Source organism: Hyla sarda, chromosome 3 (genome assembly GCF_029499605.1).
Source record: "Hyla sarda isolate aHylSar1 chromosome 3, aHylSar1.hap1, whole genome shotgun sequence".
In the NCBI taxonomy this organism is placed as follows: Eukaryota; Metazoa; Chordata; class Amphibia; order Anura; family Hylidae; genus Hyla; species Hyla sarda.
In genome coordinates this window covers 235,280,947-235,302,897 of record NC_079191.1, presented here as the reverse complement: position 1 = coordinate 235,302,897, position 21,951 = coordinate 235,280,947, and the positions used below count along the sequence as shown (strand labels likewise).

The window sequence follows — 21,951 nt, the reverse complement described above, 5'->3', positions numbered from 1 at the left end:
CTGTCAGGTGAGGAGGCCACTGATGATGTTATGTCATGTACTGCAGAGCAGCCGTCTTAACAATCATTACATACAATGTCACTATGCAACACTGACTTTTATGTTGCATGGGCAAAGTAAGCAGATAGCTCTAGCCATAATATATTTCCATACAAATATTAACCCCTAACAGTCACATTGAAAAAAAAACATCCAGAAAATGGCTCTTTTTATTGTATATTTTGAATTTATATCTTAAGTAAATATATTTGCCTTAACCCCTTGACCAGGCTAACAAAGTTTGTATGTCACTTAAAGGGGTACTCCGGTGAAAAACGTTTTTTTTTTAAATCAACGGGTGCCAGAAAGTTAAACAGATTTGTAAATTACTTCTAATAAAAAATCTTAATCCTTCCTGTACTTATTAGCTGTTCTTTTCCGTTTGAAACACAGAGCTGTCTGCTGACATCATGAACACAGTGCTCTCTACTGACATCTCTGTCCATTTTAGGTACTGTCCAGGGTAAAAGGAAATCCCCATAGCAAACATATGCTATTCTGGACAGTTCATAAAATGGACAGAGATGCCAGCAGAGAGCACTGTGCTCATTAGAGATGAGCGAATTTACAGTAAATTCGATTTGTCACAAACTTCTCGGCTCGGCAGTTGATGGCTTATCCTGCATAAATGAGTTCAGCTTTCAGGTGCTCCTGTGGGCTGGAAAAGGTGGATACAGTCCTAGGAGACTCTGTCCTTGAACTGTATCTACCTTTTGCAGCCCACCGGAGCACCTGAAAGCTGAACTAATTTATGCAGGATAAGTCATCAACTGCCGAGCCGAGAAGTTTGTGACGAATCGAATTTACTGTAAATTCGCTCATCTCTAGTGCTCGTGATATCAGCAGACAGTTCTGTGTTTCCAAAAGAAAATAATTTCCGCTGTAGTATTCAGCAGCTAATAAGTACAGGGAGGATTAAGATTTTTTTATAGAAGTAATTTACAAATCTGTTTAACTTTCTGGCACTAGTTGATTTAAAAAAAAAAATAGTTTTTCACCGGAGTACCCCTTTAATGACCAAGTTTATTATTATTTTTTCTTCAAACTTTTGCTATGTCGTAGGGACTAGGGCTAAACGATATATCACAATTGCATTGCATTTTTTGCGTTTTGCAATGTCGATTATGCCCTTACAAAAAATCTTGAGATTACTATGATGAGCATCAGTGTGGTGTGGCTCCGCATGGCACTGGCGGGAGACTCCTTTTCCGTGTCACAATAAATGAAAACAATGAATTGCTGACACACTGACAGCAAGCAGACATATTAAAGGATGAGAAGCTGAAGCTGTTGTGATGTGAAATCAGATGTCATTGCTCCCTCCTTCCCCTTAGCTTTGGTCATGGCCGAATCAGAGGGAGTTCGGTGCACTATAGCGGTCAGTGGGCCCATTACCTCAGGAGCCAAGCGGTCATTATGACAATATTACACTCCTCCCACAATCTTCTCCTCATGATGCGACCCTTCTGCTCTTGCTGCCACTTTCCCCTCACAGGTTTCCTGTGCGGAGCATAACATCACAAACACGGCAGCTCAGTCCTGTCGAAGAATTGTCGGAATACCTTCTCTGTGGTGAGTCCACGGGTAGCTTGGGATCTGTGGTTTTCCTGTTACCTGTGAGTGACCCAAGGAGTTGTGTGTCCCTGTTATACATATTTCAAGTATTGCTTCCTCCATGATTAGATTTTTAGAATTCTCTTATATGTTGACTTCAATGGGTAGAAAAATATGCAACAAAATATGGTACATGTGACCCTACCCTTTAACTTTAAAATTTGCTTTTTTTCATAAATGCATCATTTGTAGGATATATTTTTTTGTACATAGCTTCTAAAGTGGAGGACATGCACTCCAACATTTATAATGTGGCTTGTCCCATGAAAATATCCACACTTGTGTTGCTTGGCCACATGGTGGGATCCAGAAGAAAAGAAGCACTCTTTGGATTTCAAGACATCATTTTAAGCTGAATGAATAATAGACCCCACTCCATGCCTGCAAAGAATTAAAGCTGGCAGAATGATACCACACCCCCAGAATTGACTCCACATTGAAAACTACACCCTCTGAAGTATTTACCGTATCTTGGGCAGTAATGATTACTTTGAGTCCTTATTGTGTGCTGGTAGTATTATCAAGTTAGTGTAAAAATTAGCTTACTTTATTTTTTTTTTTACAAGTGTATCATTTGTAGGACATTTATAGCATTTGTAGGACATTGTAGGAAATTTGTAGCTTTTAAAATGGAGGAAAAATTAATCTCGTGTTAGACAATACCTACATTTTGGTATATTTTGTTACTTGGCCACAAGGTGAGAACGAGAACCAAACAAACACACTTTGGCATTATATAAATTATAGGTTCCATAGGATTTTAAACCCTTCCTCTGCCAGGTTTTTTTCTGTTAAGGAAGCAGGGCGTACCTGTACCCCCAGGTCCCGTTACTGGGCTTTTTCAGCTATCCGCAGCCAGGACCCAGGATTAATGCATCGCTGACCTCCAACTTTGATCGCGGCATCTGAAATGTTAAGAAAACTATGCCGGCAGCTCAGCGAAGCAGATCGGGACCATTGCGCTGGAATTACGAGAGAACAGCGGGAGGGCCTTTACTTGCCTCCTCGCCATCCAACTGGTGATCTGATGCTCCAGACAAAGCTCAGCACATTGAAACAATGTATGCAATTGAAAGATTGCATGGTATAGCCCCCTATGTGGGCTATAAAAAAAAAGTTAATAAATGTGAATACGTCCCTCCCCTAATAAAAGTTTGAATCACCCATTTCCCTTTTTTTTTTTTTATAAAATAATGTAATAAAAAAATATATATAATCATATGTGATATCGCCATATTTGTAAATGTCTGAAATTTTCAAATATAAGGTTAGTTAAACCACACAGATGATGACATACATGTAAAAAAAATACCAAAGTCCAAAATTGTGCATTTGTGGTCCAATCAAAACAAAAATGGTACCAATAACAACTACTACCACAGGGCAAAAAGTGAGCCCTCATATAGCCCTGTATGCAGAAAAATAAAAAAGTTATAGGGGTCAGAAGATGACAATTTTAAACATACTAATTTTGGTGCATGTAGTTATAATTGTTTTAAGTAGTAAAATAAAATTAAACCTACGGTACATAAATTGGGTATTCTTGTAACTGTATGGACCTACAGAATAAAGATAAGGTGTCATGTAAGGTGCCCAGTGCAACCACCTAGTACTATTCAACCATATATAAGTAAATAGTATAAATATACAATACCTATAAAATGTAACTATAAAAAAATTCTCAAGTGTATATGAATACTCAAGATAAATATGTGATACACTTAAAGGTCTCAAACCGCCTCCAACATAAACACCCTATGATACACTGAAAAATCGGTCCTGGCTAGAAAGATAACAACAAGGGTAAAGCAATAAGACATAGAGGACAATATCACCCAGAGTCAGGGAGGCAGACTTGCTTATAAAATATGTGAAGTCATTACAAAGAACGATTGGTGTCGCAAAAAACAAGCCCTTATCTAAAGGTGCAAAATTGAAAGCATTACAATGTTTAGAAGGGGAGTGTTATGTCCATTTATTTGATTTTGCATTTTTCCGTTTTAAGCCCTGTTCAGACCTTGTTTTTCATGCATTAACTGTTTCTGTGCTTTCCTTTCCAGGTGAGGAAGAGTTAAGCTTTTCATCCTATTGCATGGCGGGTGTGCCTATATAATTACAGTTCAGTCTGTATTCTAGTTGCTGGTTATTTAGTGCAGTATTAGTAATACACTTTGTCTGCTTGTGCAGTAATGCTGCTATGATGTCTGTGCATTACATTTCTATGTCTGCTTGAGCATTTACCTTGTTTTGATCTTCAGATATGATGAGATTTTTTGCCATGGTTTAACCCCTTAAGGAACAAGCTCATTTTCACCTTAAGGAACAGGGCATTTTTTGCACATCTGACCACTGTCATTTTAAGCATTAATAACTCTGGGATGCTTTTACTTATGAATTTGATTCCGAGATTGTTTTTTTGTGACACTTTTTTTAATCAACTGGTCCCAGAAAGTTAAAGAGGTACTCCGGTGAAAAACTTTTTTTTTTTTTAAACCCCTTAAGGACTCAGCCCATTTTGGCCTTAAGGACTCAGACAATTTAATTTTTACGTTTTTATTTTTTCCTCCTCACCTTCTAAAAATCATAACTCATTTATATTTTCATCCACAGACTAGTATGAGGGCTTGTTTTTTGCACGACCAGTTGTCCTTTGTAATGACATAACTCATTATATCATAAAATGTATGGCACAACCAAAAAAACACTATTTTTGTGGGGAAATTAAAAAGAAAAACGCAATTTTGCTAATTTTGGAAGGTTTAGTTTTCACGCCGTACAATTTATGGTAAAAATGACGTGTGTTCTTTATTCTGAGGGTCAATATGTTTAAAATGATACCCATTATTACCTACTTTTATATTATTGTTGTGCTTAAAAAAAATCACAAACTTTTTAACAAAATTAGTACGTTTATAATCCCTTTTATTTATTTTGATGACCTCTAACTTTTTTCTTTTTCCGTATAAGCGGCGGTATGAGGGCTCATTTTTTGCGCCATGATCTGTACTTTTTTTTGATACCACATTTGTATATAAAAAACTTTTAATACATTTTTTATAATTTTTTTTAATAAAATGTATTAAAAAGTAGCAATTTTGGACTTTTTTTTTTTTTTACGTTCACGCCGTTCACCGTATGGGATCATTAACATTTTATTTTAATAGTTCGGACATTTACGCACGCGGCAATACCAACTATGTCTATAAAATTAATTTTTTACGCTTTTTGGGGGTAAAATAGGAAAAAATTGACGTTTTACTTTTTTATTGGGGGAGGGGATTTTTCACTATTTTTTTACTTTTACTTTTACATTTTTTTTTTACACTTGAATAGTCCCCATAGGGGACTATTCATAGCAATACCATGATTGCTAATACTGATCTGTTCTATGTATAGGACATAGAACAGATCAGTGTTATCGGTCATCTTCTGTTCTGGTCTGCTCGATCTCAGACCAGAGCAGATGACGCCGGGAGCCGGAAGGAGGAAGGTGAGGGGACCTCCGTGTGGCGTTCTGAATGATCGGATCCCCGCAGCAGCGCTGCGGGCGATCCGATCGTTCATATAAATCGCGCACTGCCGCAGATGCCGGGATCTGTATTGATCCCGGCACCTGAGGGGTTAATGGCGGATCAGCCGCGCATGACACGGGCATTGCTCCGATGCCCGCGGTTATGCACAGGACGTAAATGTACGTCCTGGTGCGTTAAGTACCACCGCACCAGGACGTACATTTACGTCCTGCGTCCTTAAGGGGTTAATCAACTGGTGCCAGAAAGTTAAACAGATTTGTAAATTACTTCTATTAAAAAATCTTAACCCGTCCAGTACTTATTAGTTGCTGAATACTACAGAGGAAATTATTTTCTTTTTGGAACACAGAGCTCTCTGCTGACATCATGACCACATTGCTCGCCCGCAGGACTACACAAGATTGTATTTGTGGACTTTTTCAATAAAAGTTAGTCCTGCGTAAGTGCTGGTTCATATATCTGTTTCATATGACTCCCGCTGAGATACAGTAGCGCTCTCAAAAAAAAAAAAAAAAAAAAACATATTTTTTTACTCTCCACATTGTCATATGTGGATGTAAAGTGCTCTGTGGGTGCACTAGAGGGCTCAGAAGGGAAGGAGCGACAATGGGATTTTGGAGAGTGAATTTTGCTGAAATGGTTTTTGGGGGGCATGTCGCATTTAAAAAAAAGCCCCTATGGTGCCATAACAGCAAAAAAAAAAAAAAAAAACACATGGCTTACTATTTTGGAAACTAAACCCTTCAACACACATAACAAGGAGTCCAGTGAGCCTTAAAACCCCCCAGGTGTTTGATGACTTTTTGTTAAAGTCGCATGTGTAAATTAAATTCTTTTTTTTTTCACTAAAGTGCAGTTTCCCCCCCTAATTTACCATTTTTACAAAGGGTAATGGGAGAAAATGCCCCCCAAAATTTGTAACCCCATTTCTTCAGAGTATGGAAATACCCCATGTTAGAATGTAAAATGCTCTGCGAGTGAACTACAATGCTCAGAAGAGAATAAGTAACATTTGGCTTTTGGAAAGCAAATTTTGCTGAAATGGTTTTTGGGGGGCATGTCACATTTAGAATGCCCCTATGGTGCCAGAACAGCAAAATAAATAAATAAAAAAAACAACATGGCATACTATTTTGGAAACTAAACCCCTCAAGGAACGTAACAAGGGGTACAGTGAGCCTTAACACCCCACAGGTGTTAAAGTTGGATGTGTAAATGAAATTTTTTTTTTCACTAAAATGCTGGTTTTCCCCCAAATTTTACATTTCTACAAGGGGTAATAGGAGAAAATGCCCCCCAAAATTTGTAACCCCATCTCTTCTGAGTATGGAAATACCCCATGTGTGGACATCAAGTGCACTACGGGCGCACTACAATGCTCAGAAGAGAAGGAGCCACATTTGGCTTTTGGAAAGCAAATTTTGCTGAAATGGTTTTTGGGGGGCATGTCGCATTTGGGAAGCCCCTATTGTGCCAGAACAGCAAAAAAAACAACCCACATGGCATATTATTTTGGAAACTTCACCCCCTTAAGGAACATAACAAGGGGTACAGTGAGCCTTACAGGGGTACTCCGGTGCTTAAACATCTTATCCCCTATCCAAAGGATAAGGGATAAGATGCCTGATCGCGGGAGTTCCGCTGCTGTGGACCCCTGGGATCATGCACGCGGTACCCCGTTTGTAATCAGTGCCCGGAGCGTGTTCGCTCCGGGACTGATTACCGGCGACCGCAGGGCCGGCGGCATGTGACGTCACGCCTCTGCCCCCGTGTAATGTCACGCTCCGCCCCTCAATGCAAGCCTACGGGAGGGGGCATGACGTCACACGGGGGCGGAGGCGTGACGTCACACGCCGCCCGCCCTGCGGTCGACCATAATCAGACCCGGGTTTGATTACAAACGGGGTGCCGCGGTGCCAGCTGCGGGACTCCCGCGATCAGGCATCTTATCCCCTATCCTGTGGATAGGGGATAAGATGTTTAAGCACCAGAGTACCCCTTTAATTCTCCACAGGCATGTCGCATTTAGGAAGCCCCTATTGTGCCAGAACAGCAAAAAAAACACACATGGCATACTATTTTGGAAACGACACCCCTCAAGGAACGTAACAAGGGATACAGTGAGCCTTAACACCTCACAGATCTTTGACGACTTTTTGTTAAAGTCGGATGTGTAAATGAAAAAAAAAATGTATTCACTAAATTGCAGGTTTTTCCCAAATTTTACATTTTTACAAGGGGTAATTGGAGAAAATGCCCCCAAAATTTGTAATCCCATTTCTTCTGAGTATGGAAATACCCTGTGTTGACGTCAAGTGCTCTGCTAGCGCACTACAATGCTCAGAAGAGAAGGAGCACCATTGAGCTTTTGGAGATAGAATTTGTTTGGAATAGAAGTCAGGGGCCATGTGCGTTTACAAAGCCACCCATGGTGCCAGAACAGTAGACCCCCACATGTGACCCATTTTTGGAAACTACACCCCTCACAGAATTTAATAAGGGGTGCAGTGAGCATTTACACCCCACTGGCATTTGACAGATCTTTGAAACAGTGGGCTGTACAAATGAATAATTACATTTTTCATTTTCACGGACCACTGTCCCAAAAATCGGTCAGACACCTGTGGGAGATAAATGCTCACTGTACCACTTATTACATTACATGAGGGTGTAGTTTCCAAAATGGGGTCACATGTGTGTGGGGGGGGGTCCATTGTTCTAGCACCATGGGGGCTTTGTAAACACACGTGGCCTTCAATTCCAGACCAATTTTCTCTGGAAAAGCCCAATGGCGCTCCTTCTCTTCTGAGCATTGTAGTGCACCCGCAGAGCCCTTTACATCGATATATGGGGTATGTTTTTACTCAGAAGAAATGGGGCAACAAATTTTGGGGGGCTTTTTTTCCTATTTTCCCTTGTGAAAATGAAAAATGTAGGGTAATTTTAGTAAAAATAAGTGTTTAATAGCAGAAAATACCCCCCAAACATTGTAACCCCATCTCTTCTGAGTATGAAGGTACCCCATAAGTTGACCTGAGGTGTACTATGGGTGAACTACAATGCTCAGAAGAGAAGGAGTCATATTTGGCTTTTTGAGAGCAAATTTTGCTCGGGGGCATGTCGCATTTAGGAAGCCCCTATGGTGCCAGGAAAGCAAAAAAAAAAAACACATGGCATACCATTTTGGAAACTAGACCCCTTGTGGAACGTAACAAGAAATAAAGTGAGCCTTAATACCCCACAGGGGTTTCACGACTTTTGCATACGTAAAAAAAAAAAAAAATCACTAAAAGGTGTGTTTCCCCCCCCAAATTTCACATTTTTGCAAGGGTTAATAGCAGAAAATACCCCCCAAAATTTGTAACCACATCTCTTCTGAGTATGGAGGTACCCCATAAGTTGACCTGAAGTGCACTACGGGCGAACTACAATGCTCAGAAGAGAAGGAGTCATATTTGGCTTTTTGAGAGCAAATTTTGCTCGGGGGGCATGTCGCATTTAGGAAGCCCATATGGTGCCAGGACAGCAAAATAACCCCCACATGGCATACCATTTTGGAAACTAGACCCCTTGAGGAATGTAACAAGGCGTAAAGTGAGCATTTACCCCCCACTGGTGTCTGTCATATCTTTGGAACAGTGGGCTGTACAACATTTTTAATTTGCACAGCCCACTCTTCCAAAGATCTGTCAGACACCTGTGGGGTGTAAATTCTCACTGCACCCCTCATTACATTCCGTGAGGGGTGTAGTTTCCGAAATGGGGTCACATGTGGGGTTTTGTTTTTTTTGCGTTTGTCAAAACCGCTGTAACAATCAGCCACCCCTGTGCAAATCACCTCAAATGTACATGGCGCACTCGCCCTTCTGGGCCTTGTTGTGCACCCCCAGAGCACTTTACGCCCACATATGGGGTATCTCCGTAGTCGGGAGAAATTGCATTACAAATTTTGGGGGGCTTTTTCCCCCTTTACCTCTTGTCAAAATGAAAAGTATAGGGCAACACCAGCATGTTAGTGTAAAAAGTTTATTTTTTTACACTAACATGCTGGTGTAGACCCCAACTTCACCTTTTCATAACGGGTGAAAGGAGAAAAAGACCCCCAAGATTTGTTAGTCAATTTCTCCCGAGTACGGCGATACCCCATATGTGGCCCTAAACTGTTGCCTTGAAATACGACAGGGCTCCGAATTGAGAGCGCCATGTGCATTTGAGGCCTGAATTAGGGATTTGCATAGGGGTGGACATAGGGGTATTCTACGCCAGTGATTCCCAAACAGGGTGCCTCCAGCTGTTGCAAAACTCCCAGCATGCCTGGACAGTCAACGGCTGTCCGGCAATACTAGGAGTTGTTGTTTTGCAACAGCTGGAGGCTCCATTTTGGAAAAAGTGGCGTACCAGACGTTTTTCATTTTTATTGGGGAGGGAGGGGGCTGTGTAGGGGTATGTGTATATGTAGTGTTTTTTACTTTTTATTTTATTTTGTGTTAGTGTAGTGTAGTGTTTTTAGGGCACAGTCACATGGGCCGGGGATTACAGCGAGTTTCCCGCTGCGAGTTTGAGCTGCCGCGCAAAATTTGCTGCATTGCAAACTTGCAGCCCGATACTCACTGTAAGCCCCCTGCCCATGTGAATGTACCCTGTACATTCTCAGGGGGGGGGACCTCCAGCTGTTGCAAAACTACTACTCCCAGCATGCCTGAGAATGTTTGGGAGTTGTGGTTTTGCAACAGCTGGAGGCACACGGGTTGGGAAACACTGAGTTAGGAAACAATGTTTCCCAACCAGTGTGCCTCCAGCTGTTGCAAAACCACAACTCTCAAACATTCTCAGGCATGCTGGGAGTAGTAGTTCGGCAACATCTTTAGAGCCAGATGTTGCCGAACTACAACTCCCAGCATGCTTGGAGTTGTAGTTTTGCAACATCTGGAGGACTACAGTTTGCAGACCACTAATACAGTGGTTCCCAATCTGTGCCCTTCCAGATGTTGCAAAACTACAACTCCCAGTATGCCAAAACTGTCCAGGCATGCTGGGAGTTGTAGTTCTGAAACATCTGAAGGGCCAGATGTTACAGAACTACAACTCCCAGCATGCCTGGGCAGTAAGGTCATGCTGAGGATGTGTAGTTTTGCAACATCTGGAAGGGCACAGTGGTCCAAAAACTGTGGACCTCCAGAAGTTGCAAAACTGCAACTCCCAGCATGCCCAGAAGCCAAGGGCTGTCTGGGCATGCTGGGAGTTGTAGTTTACAGGGTCCTATTACAGCAATGCATGTCGCTTTACGGCGACGTGCATTGCTGTAAAGGGCCCGACCGCGGCTGAAGATATACTCACCTGTCGCCGCCGCCGCCATCTTCCTCGCAGGGATCCGGGTCTTCAGGGACGAGGTAAGTACCGGGGCCGGTCCCCAGCACTCCCCCGTCCCCTGCCGCGTCCTCCGGTCTTCCTCCCGTCCTCTCCGGACTTCAAGGGGCCGGGCAGGGCGGGAGGAAGTAACCGCCCCCCCTCCTGCGATTGGTCGGTTAACTAACCGACGGATCGCAGGGAATAGGAGGAGGTGGCAGGCTTGCCACCTCGCTCCTATTCTTCAGCATGGTCCTGGCTGTCTGTGACAGCCGGGATCATGCGAAATTACCGGGTGGTCGGGTCCCAGAGACCCGATCAGCCCGGTATCGCCGCAGATCGCAAGGGCGATTTCCCTTGCGGTTTGCGGCCATCGCCGACATGGGGGGCCTACATTTGCCCTGGATGCCTGCTGAAGGATTTCAGCAGGCATCCGGTTCCGATCTCTGCCCGGCGAGCGGCAGAGACCGGAAAACGCCAGGACGTACGGGGACGTCCTGGGTCCTTAAAGCCCAGGGTTCGGGGACGTCCCTGTACGTCCTGGGTCCTTAAGAGGTTAAAGGGGTTATCCAGGAAAAAACTTTTTTTTATATATCAACTGGCTCCAGAAAGTTAAACAGATTTGTAAATTACTTCCATTAAATTACTTCCATTTCAGTACTTATGAGCTTCTGAGGTTAAGGTTGTTCTTTTCTGTCTAAATGCTCTCTGATGACACGTGTCTCAGGAACCGCCCAGTTTAGAAGAGGTTTGCTATGGGGATTTGCTTCTAAACTGGGCGGTTCCCGAGACACGTGTCATCAGAGAGCACTTAGACAGAAAAGAACAACCTTAACTTCAAATAGCTCATAACTTTCTGGAGCCAGTTGATATATAAAAAAAAAGTTTTTTCCTGGATAACCCCTTTAACGAAATTTATTTTTTTATTACAAAAATTTTATTAATTTTTAAACAGGGATCAATTTATGTGGGCGGGCAGGGCACTAAAAATATAGCCGACAAAAATAAAAAATTTAGTGTGTGTGTGTTTTTCACTTTAAAAAATATATATTTTTTAGGTAGGACTACCACTCCAAGCATGGAACACACTGTTCCATGATAGGAGTAGTAGTATCTGTACTAATTGAAAGATCGCCGGGATCTGTTGCGATCCTTCTGTATAATGTTTAGACGCGGCCGGCTGCTCTTCTATGATACCCTGCACTGCCGTATATATACACCTATTCATATTTCCCGCAGAGAGCTGTGATTGACCAGATGGTTCCAGCCACTCACAACGCTCTGTGGGAAATATGAATAGGTGTATATATACGTCAGTGAAGGGGACCATAGAAGAGTGGCCAGCCGCATCTATACATTATACAGGAGGATCACAGCGGGTGTCAGGAGTTACACTCGCTGTGATCTGTCTATTAATGCAGGTACTACAGCTCCCAGCATGGAGCAGAGGGTGCTCCATGTAGGGAACAGTAGTACCTGCAGTAAGGTACAGATCACAGCAGATGTCACTCCTCCTGACACCCGCCATGATCCTCCTGATGTGAATGTCGGGATCAGCTGTACTCGGGGCTACAGAGCCGGGAGAACAGCTGATGCTGAGCAGTAGATATATGTCCTATATCTAATACCCAGCATGAACTTACAGTGAGCCTGCAATGTGTACAGTATACACATTGCTGGCTCAATTAACCCCTTGCTGAGCTGTGCGCTATGCGCCAGCCCAGCAAGGAAAGGGTAACTTACACTGCTGGACAGTGTAGGTTAACCCTTTGGGCGGTATACACTATATACATCTATCTATAGATAGCTGTATATAGTGTATACAGAAGACAAAGTCCACTTACTTCCCTCCAGTACTGGTTGGGTCTGTGTAGCTCTGCTCCTAGTGATGATGCCATTAGGGGCGGAGCTACAAATGGGAGTCAGGCTAGTAATGCTCTGCTCACATTTTCCATTTTGTATAATGTGAACTGACCCTTCTGGCAGTGTCTTCCCAGATAAGCAGACTCCAGCTGTTGCTAAACTACAACTCCCAGCATTCCCAAAGGCTGTCTGGGCATGCTGGGAGTTGTAGTTTTGCAACAATTGGAGGCTCCCTGTTTGGGAAGACATTGCAATATGGGTGCTCTCCCGAGCGGACAGCGCTAAAAATGTACTAAAATAAATCATGTTTAAGTCAAGGAAATTTATCAATCGTCCTCCTATTTTGGAGGTAAACACCATCCCGATATCGTTATCATTTAATCTATCCACAAATTCTTGAAACAATGTAACCGACCCGTCCCACAACATCAGGACATCATCTATGTATCGTTCATAAAATAAATGTGCTCCGTGAAAAAACTCAAATCATCCGAAAAAACTAAAGTGCTTTCCCACCACCCGGGTATCGGTACAGGTACAACAGTGACTTAGGAAGTGGTGCACATGCACCGCTCCCGCTGACACAGAAACTTTGAAACGGGACGCAGGATAAGGACGTGACTGCACGGAACACCACAGGTATGTGATGTAAGTACTATGTAAGGACTGTTATTGGCTAATGGGGCTAGTATGACCCAGGATGTTGATGAGAATACTGGCACATCATTGGAGTAAGTGTTAAGGATTATGTGATTGGCTGGCAAACGGAGTCCAGTGGTAATGATGTCAGAGGGGACATCTATAAATCCCCCCCTCCGCCATTTTGGGAGTGTTGTTGCCACTGTTTGCCTCTTGAAAATGCCATGGAGACGGCAAAACATGTAGAGGCGGCAATATAGTGATTTTAAGGTTGTGTTGGAGTAGGGATTAGGGTTGCTGCAGAACCCTTTATCCTGGAGGCCTTTGGCTCCATGTTTACTGTTAATATCCCTCTCGACACATGAGATTTTAAAATCTTTGTTTTGCTGGGATTATGTTTTATACTAGTGGATATAATAAAAGTTAATTTTTAAAGGGGAATAATTGAGGTGTTTTTGCACCCTGGGCCACAGCCCTTGGGTTTGGTGATTTATTGTATATTGACCTCGTATGTCCCCTTGTGGGTCAATTTGGGTTAGTTAAAAATGTACTAACCAATATTTTGTGGTTTTTTTTCTTCTCGTTTCAGATCCGTGTATGCAGAGGATTACGGCGGATTCAATGGATTAAGGCGGATGAACTGGATTTTTTTTCCTTTTAATAAAATGGTTAATGAGGGCTGTGGGGGAGGGGAGCATTTTTTTAAAATAAAATTATTATTCCAATATGTTGTCTTTTTTTTTAATTGAATTTTCAGGCTTAGTAATGGAGGCTGTCTAATAGACGGAATCCATTACTAAGCCAGGGTTTAGCGTTAGCCCCAAAAACCGCTGGCCCTAACCCCCAATTATTACCCCGGTACCCACCGCCACAGGGGTGCTGGGAAGAGCCGGTACCAACAGACCAGGAGTATCAAAAATGGCGCTCCTGGGCCTAGGTGGTAACAGGCTGGCATTATTTTGGCTAGGGAGGGCCAGAACCAATGGTCCTCGCCCACCCTGGTAACGTCAGGCTGTTGCTGCTTGGTTGGTATCTGGCTGAGAATAAAAAATAAATAAATAAAATAAAAAAACGCATAGGATTCCCCATATTTTTATTCTCAGCCAGATACCAACCAAGCAGCAACAGCCTGACGTTACCAGGGTGGTCGAGGACCATTGTTACTGACTTAGTAATGGATTCCGTCAATAAGACCGGCTTCCACTACTAAGCTTGAAAATTCAATTTATAACAAAGACGACAGATTAGAAACATTTTATTTTAAAAAACACTCCCCCACAGCCCTCGTTAACAGTTTTATTAAAAGAAAAAAAATCCAGCTCATCCGCCGTAATCCATCGAATCCACCGTAATCCTCTGCATACACGGATCTGAAACGAGAAAAAAAAGAAATACAAAAAATTAGAACATTTTTGGCGCTGTCCGCTGGGGAGAGCGCCCATAATGCAATGTCTTCCCAAACAGAGAGCCTCCAATTATTGCAAAACTAAAACTCCCAGTATGCCCAGACAGCCTTTGGTTGTCTGGGCATGCTGGGAATTGTAGTTTAGCAACAGCTGGAGTCTCCCTGTCTGGGAGGACACTGCCAGAAGGGTCTGTTCCCATTATACAAAATGGACAATGTGAACAGAGCTTCAGACCCTTTCTAGCCTGACTACCGTCTGTAGCTCCGCCCCTAATGATGTCATTACTAGGGGACGGAGCTACATGGACCCGACGGGGACAGGAGCAAGGAAGGTAAGTGGACCTCGTGTTCCGTATACACTATATACAGCTATCCAGGGGCGGACACAGACAACAGAGGGCCCCTGTGCAAAGAATGTGCCTGGGCCCCCCCCCCCCCAAAAAAAAGTAATATGCCATAAAATTGCACTGCAACTCACATTAATTTGCATTAGATAGGCAGCAGTTCCCCCAAATTAGGTAGCATAGATTCCCCACATTAGGTAGCATAGTTTCCCCACATTATGTAGCATATATTCCCCACATTAGGTAGCATTGCATAGTTTCCCCACATTAGGTAATGTAGCATAATTTCCCCACATTAGGTAGCATAGCATATATTCCCCACATTAGGTAGCGCAGCATATATTCCCCACATTAGGTAGCGTAGCATAGATTCCCTACATTAGGTAGCGTAGCCCCACATTAGGTAGCGTAGCATAGCATATATTCCCCACATTAGGTAGCATGGCATAGATTCCCCACATTAGGTAGCGTACCATATATTCCCCACATTAGGTAGTGTAGCAAAGATTCCCCACATTAGGTAGCATAGCATATATTCCCCACATTAGGTAGCATAGATTCCCCACATTAGGTAGCATAGCATATATTCCCCACATTAGGTAGCATAGATTCCCCACATTAGGTAGCATAGCATATATTCCCCACATTAGGTAGCATAGATTCCCCACATAAGGTAGCGTAGCATAACCCCAACAAACAAACACACACACTCTCACTCACCCACACACTCTTACCTGGCCTGCACTACTTACATTTGCCCATGGGGACTTCCTGGCAGAGGTGCGCGCTATAAGTGACATCATCGCACGCTCTGCGCTGGACGTCAGCGTCCAGGTGCTTGCGATGACGTCACTCACTGCACGCACCTCAGCCAGGAAGTCCCCATGGGCAGATGTAAGTAGCAGTTTAGTGACTGGGCAAGACTGGTTTCCCTGTCATATGTGCACTGGCAGGGCTGCCATCAGAAATTTCGGGGCCCCTTACACAACTCAAGGCCTGAGACCCCCACCGATCACCTCAGTTGAAGTGGTTCTCCAGCTGTTGGAAAGCTAAAACTCCCATCATGTCTGGAGAGCCTCAGACAATGGGAGTTGTAGTTTTGTAACAGCTGAAGAGACACAGATTGGACACAGTTTTACCCATCATCACTGCAGAACTTACAAGTGACTACAGCTCTGATGGGACAGTCATAAGAACACACAATGATGTCAGTGACCTGAGTGACGTCTTCTTTTCTTCTTCATCTCGTCCAGAGACCAGGTCTTCCCCCAGCTCCATCTTCTCTGCAGAGTCTGACATGCAGACATCATTGGCTCCTCACTGTCAGCAGATCCTCATCCTCTGCATGAAGACAGTAATCATTATAACCCTGCCAGAAAGTGTACCCTAAATAAAATACTGCCCCACACTGTACCCTGAATATAATACTGCTATACACTGTACCTACTAAATATAATACTGCCACACACTGTACCCTGAATATAATCCTGCCACACACTGTACCCTGAATATAATACTGCCACACACTGTACCATGAATAGCATACTGCCATACACTGTACCCACTAAATATAATACTGCCACACACTGTACCCTGAATATAATCCTGCCACACACTGTACCCTGAATATAATACTGCCACACACTGTACCATGAATAGTATACTGCCATACACTGTACCCACTAAATATAATACTGCTATTCACTGTACCCACTAAATATAATACTGCCCCACACAGTACCCTAAATAAAATACTGTCACACACTGTACCCTAAATAAAATACTGCCCCACACTGTACCCTAAATATAATATTGCCAGACACTGTACCCTGAATACAATACTGCTGTACACTGTACCCACTAAATATAATACTGCTATACACTGTATCCACTAAATATAATACTGCTATACACTGTATCCACTAAATATAATACTGCTATACACTGTATCCACTAAATATAATACTGCTATACACTGTATCCACTAAATATAATACTGCTATACACTGTATCCACTAAATATAATCCTGCTACACACTGTAACCTGAATATAATACTGCCACACACTGTACTCCGAATATAATACTGCCACACATTGTACCCACTAAATATAATACTGCCACACACTGTACCCTGAATATAATACTGCTATACACTGTACCCTGAATATAATAATACTATACACTGTACCCTGAATATAATACTGCTACACACTGTGCCCACTAAATATAATCCTGCCACACACCGTACCCTGAATATAATAATGCTATACACTGTAACCTGAGTATAATACTGCTATACACTGTACCCACTAAATATAATCCTGCCACACACTGTACCCTGAATATAATACTGCTATACACTGTACCCACTAAATATAATCCTGCCACACACTATACCCACTAAATATAATACCTCTTATCCTCTGTGTCCTCATCATTTCTCATCACCCCCATAACCCCTGCCAAATCTCTCCTCAACACTACTATAACCACCCCCGCACCTCTCCTCATCACTACTATAACCCCCCCGCACCTCTCCTCATCACTACTATAACCCCCCCCCCCCGCACCTCTCCTCATCACTACTATAACCCCCCCACACACCTCTCCTCATCACTACTATAACCCCCCCACACACCTCTCCTCATCACTACTATAACCCACGCACCTCTCCTCATCACTACTATAACCCCCGCACCTCTCCTCATCACTATTATAATGCCCCCTGCATCTCTCACCACCCCCATAACACCCCCCTGCACCTCTCTTCACCCCCATAACACCCTCCTGCACCTCTTATCACCCCCATAACCCCCCCTGCACCTCTCATCACCCCATAACACCCCCCCCCCCTCTCATCACCCCCATAACACCCCCAGCATCTCTCATCACCCCCATAACCCCCCTGCATCTCTCATCACCCCCATAACCCCCCTGCACCTCTCATCACCCCCATAACCTCCCCATGCACCTTTCATCCCCCCATAACACCCCCTGCACCTCTCATCCCCCCATAACACCCCCCTGCACCTCTCATTACCCCCATAACACCCCCCTGCACCTCTCATCACCCCCATAACCTCCCCATGCACCTTTCATCCCCCCATAACACCCCCCTGCACCTTTCATCCCCCCATAACACCCCCCTGCACCTCTCATCCCCCCATAACACCCCCTGCACCTCTCATCCCCCCATAACACCCCCTGCACCTCTCATCACCCCTATAACACCCCAAGCACCAGTTCCCCTGCACCTCTCATCACCATTGTAGTCTGCAAACAACATAGCCCCCATCCAACCGAAACCCCCCACACACACACACCCCCGTTCACTCACCCTGCCGGGGTTCGGTGCAGCTGCTGCTCCTGTCAGAGTGTCACTGCATGGGGAGGATCTGTCGGGAAGATGATGGACTGGAGATCGCGCTGGGACAGGTCAGGTGACAGGAGTAGACTTGCGTGCCTGCGCGGGGCACGTCGTCTCCCATCAGCCCCTGGCCTGTCCGGCCCTGCCGTACTTCTTAAGGGGCCCGCGCCCTAGAAAGAGCGGGCCTCATAGTCCTGCGGGCCCCCCAGACTATGAGGCCCGGTCATAGTTCTGACGGGTACCCAGCCAGGAGTCAGTGAGTGACAGTCGCAGTCACTCACTGACTAGCCGGAAAAAAAAAAGTACAGGGACGTCCGGGCCTCCCTGAAGCTCCGGGCCCCATACAAGTGTATGGGTTTACCCCCTGATGGCGGCCCTGTCCACTGGGTCCGATGGTAGGACCGGCCCAGCGTGTGAGGGCGGGCCCCCTCCGGGCGGGCCCCCTCCCCCTCCCACGCTGTGCCCCTGTGCAGCTGAACCGGCTGCACAGGCGATATGTCCGCCCCTGCAGCTATCTATAGATAGCTGTATATTCTGTATATTGCTCAAAAGGGCTATAGGAGCAGGGAGTCCTATCAGTCTGGTGACAGGATTCCCGGCTCCTGTATAGTATACACGGGTACACTATGCCCCCCTGTATACTATACAGCCGAGGAGGTGAGTAGTGATGCTATACATCACTCATCTCCTTACACTCTGTGGACCGGGCGCTCAGCATCTGACCCACAGAGTGGTAACTGAAGACAGTGAGAAAACTGCCACAGGGGACAAAACTGGCTGTTTTCACACACCAGGAAAAATGCCAGAAAAACTGCCAAAACTCAGGAAAAAGCTGTGGCAGTTTTTCTGGTGTTCTTGCTGGCATTTTTTTTTTTTGGTGTTAAAAAAAAAACAAGTGGAAACCTAGCCTTATTTGGTTTTTAACACCGTTTACCTTGCAGATTTTTACCTTGTAAAATGTTATAATACAGGGGTGTGGAAATTAAAAAAAAAAAAATACTTGTCTAAAAAAAAAGAATGTATTGGTGAGCTTAAATTGAAGAGAAAAGGATAATTTAGCAAATTTGGTGATTTTCTTTTTAACGCCATTTACCTTGTGGTTGAGCTAACATTGTCACGATGCCGGCTGGCAGGTGGTGGATCCTCTGTGCCAGAGAGGGATTGGCGTGGACCGTGCTAGAGGATCGGTTCTAAGTCACTACTGGTTTTCACCAGAGCCCGCCGCAAAGCGGGATGGTCTTGCTGCGGCGGTAGTGACCAGGTCGTATCCCCTAGCAACGGCTCAACCTCTCTGGCTGCTGAAGATAGGCGCGGTACAAGGGAGTAGACAGAAGCAAGGTCGGACGTAGCAGAAGGTCGGGGCAGGCAGCAAGGATCGTAGTCAGGGGCAACGGCAGAAGGTCTGGAATCACAGGCAAGGAACACACAAGGAACGCTTTCACTGGCACTAGGGCAACAAGATCCGGCGAGGGAGTGAAGGGGAAGTGAGGTGATATAGGGAAGTGCACAGGTGTAAACACTAATTGGAACCACTGCACCAATCAGCGGTGCAGTGGCCCTTTAAATCGCAAAGACCCGGCGCGCGCGCGCCCTAGGGAGCGGGGCCGCGCGCGCCGGGACAGAACTGACGGGGAGCGAGTCAGGTACGGGAGCCGGGGTGCGCATCGCGAGCGGGCGCTACCCGCATCGCGAATCGCATCCCGGCCGGAGGTGGTAACGCAGCGCCCCGGGTCCGTGGAACCGACCGGGGCGCTGCAGTGAGGGAAGTGTAGCGAGCGCTCCGGGGAGGAGCGGGGACCCGGAGCGCTCGGCGTAACAGTACCCCCCCCCTTGGGTCTCCCCCTCTTCTTGGGGCCTGAGAACCTGAGGATCAGACTTTTGTCCAGGATATTGTCCTCAGGTTCCCAGGACCTCTCTTCTGGACCACAACCCTCCCAATCCACTAAAAAAAAAGTTCTTCCCCTGACCTTTTTGGAGGCCAAGATCTCTTTGACAGAGAAGATGTCCGAGGAGCCGGAAACAGGAGTGGGAGGAACAGATTTAGGAGAAAAACGGTTGAGGATGAGAGGTTTAAGAAGAGAGACGTGAAAGGCATTAGGGATACGAAGAGAAGGAGGAAGAAGAAGTTTGTAAGAGACAGGATTAATTTGACACAAAACTTTAAAAGGACCAAGATAGCGTGGTCCCAACTTATAGCTCGGGACACGGAAACGGACATATTTAGCGGAGAGCCATACCTTGTCTCCAGGGGAAAAAATGGGAGGAGCTCTTCTTTTCTTATCTGCGAATCTCTTCATGCGAGAAGAAGCCTGTAAGAGAGAATTTTGGGTCTCTTTCCATATGGTGGAAAGATCACGAGAAATTTCATCCACAGCGGGCAGACCAGAGGGCAAGGGGGTAGGGAGGGGGGGAAGAGGGTGACGGCCGTACACCACGAAAAACGGAGATTTGGAGGAAGATTCAGAGATTCTGAAATTATACGAGAATTCGGCCCAAGGTAGAAGATCTGCCCAGTCATCCTGGCGGGAGGAAACAAAATGTCGTAAATAGTCACCCAAGATCTGGTTAATTCTCTCTACTTGTCCATTGGATTGAGGATGGTATGCAGAAGAAAAATTTAATTTAATCTTGAGTTGTTTACAGAGAGCCCTCCAGAATTTAGACACAAATTGGACGCCTCTATCCGAGACGATCTGTGTAGGCAACCCGTGAAGACGAAAAATGTGTACAAAAAATTGTTTAGCCAACTGAGGCGCTGAAGGAAGACCAGGAAGAGGGATGAAATGTGCCATTTTGGAGAATCGATCAACGACCACCCAAATAACAGTGTTGCCATGGGATGGGGGTAAGTCAGTAATAAAATCCATACCAATCAGAGACCAAGGTTGTTCGGGGACAGGTAGAGGATGAAGAAAACCAGCGGGCTTCTGGCGAGGAGTCTTATCCCGGGCACAGATAGTGCAGGCTCACACAAAGTCCACCACATCAGTCTCAAGAGTCGGCCACCAATAGAAGCGAGAGATGAGTTGCACAGATTTCTTAATGCCCGCATGACCTGCGAGATGGGAGGAGTGACCCCATTTGAGGATCCCAAGGCGTTGGCGTGGAGAAACAAAGGTCTTTCCTGGAGGAGTTTGCCTGATGGAGGCTGGAGAAGTGGAAATCAGGCAGTCAGGAGGAATGATGTGTTGAGGAGAGAGTTCAATTTCAGAGGCATCTGAGGAACGAGAGAGAGCATCGGCCCTAATGTTCTTATCAGCAGGCCGAAAGTGAATTTCAAAATTAAATCGGGCAAAGAACAGAGACCACCTGGCCTGACGAGGATTCAGCCGTTGGGCAGACTGGAGGTAGGAGAGGTTCTTGTGATCGGTGTAAATAATAACTGGAAATCTTGATCCCTCCAGCAGATGCCTCCATTCCTCAAGTGCTAATTTAATGGCTAGAAGCTCTCGATCCCCGATGGAGTAGTTCCTCTCCGCCGGAGAGAAGGTCCTGGAAAAGAAACCACAAGTAACAGCATGCCCGGAAGAGTTTTTTTGTAGAAGGACAGCTCCAGCTCCCACTGAGGAGGCATCAACCTCCAATAGGAAGGGTTTAGATGGGTCAGGTCTGGAGAGCACGGGAGCCGAAGAAAAGGCAGACTTGAGTCGTTTAAAGGCGTCTTCCGCTTGAGGAGGCCAAGACTTGGGATCGGCATTTTTTTTTGTTAAAGCCACAATAGGAGCCACAATGGTAGAAAAATGTGGAATAAATTGCCTGTAATAATTGGCGAACCCCAAAAAACGTTGGATGGCACGGA

The 21,951-nt window shown here is 44.9% G+C and overlaps 1 long non-coding RNA gene across 1 annotated transcript in view; it reads right to left on the bottom strand.

Moving 5' to 3' along the window:
* LOC130362171 (uncharacterized) overlaps positions 1–21,951 on the bottom strand; it is a 41,906-nt gene that overhangs the window by 10,232 nt on the left and 9,723 nt on the right. Inside the window, exon 2 of the long non-coding RNA XR_008891300.1 lies at positions 1,435–1,653. This is a non-coding gene — a long non-coding RNA (uncharacterized LOC130362171). The remainder of the gene's footprint in view (positions 1–1,434; positions 1,654–21,951) is intronic.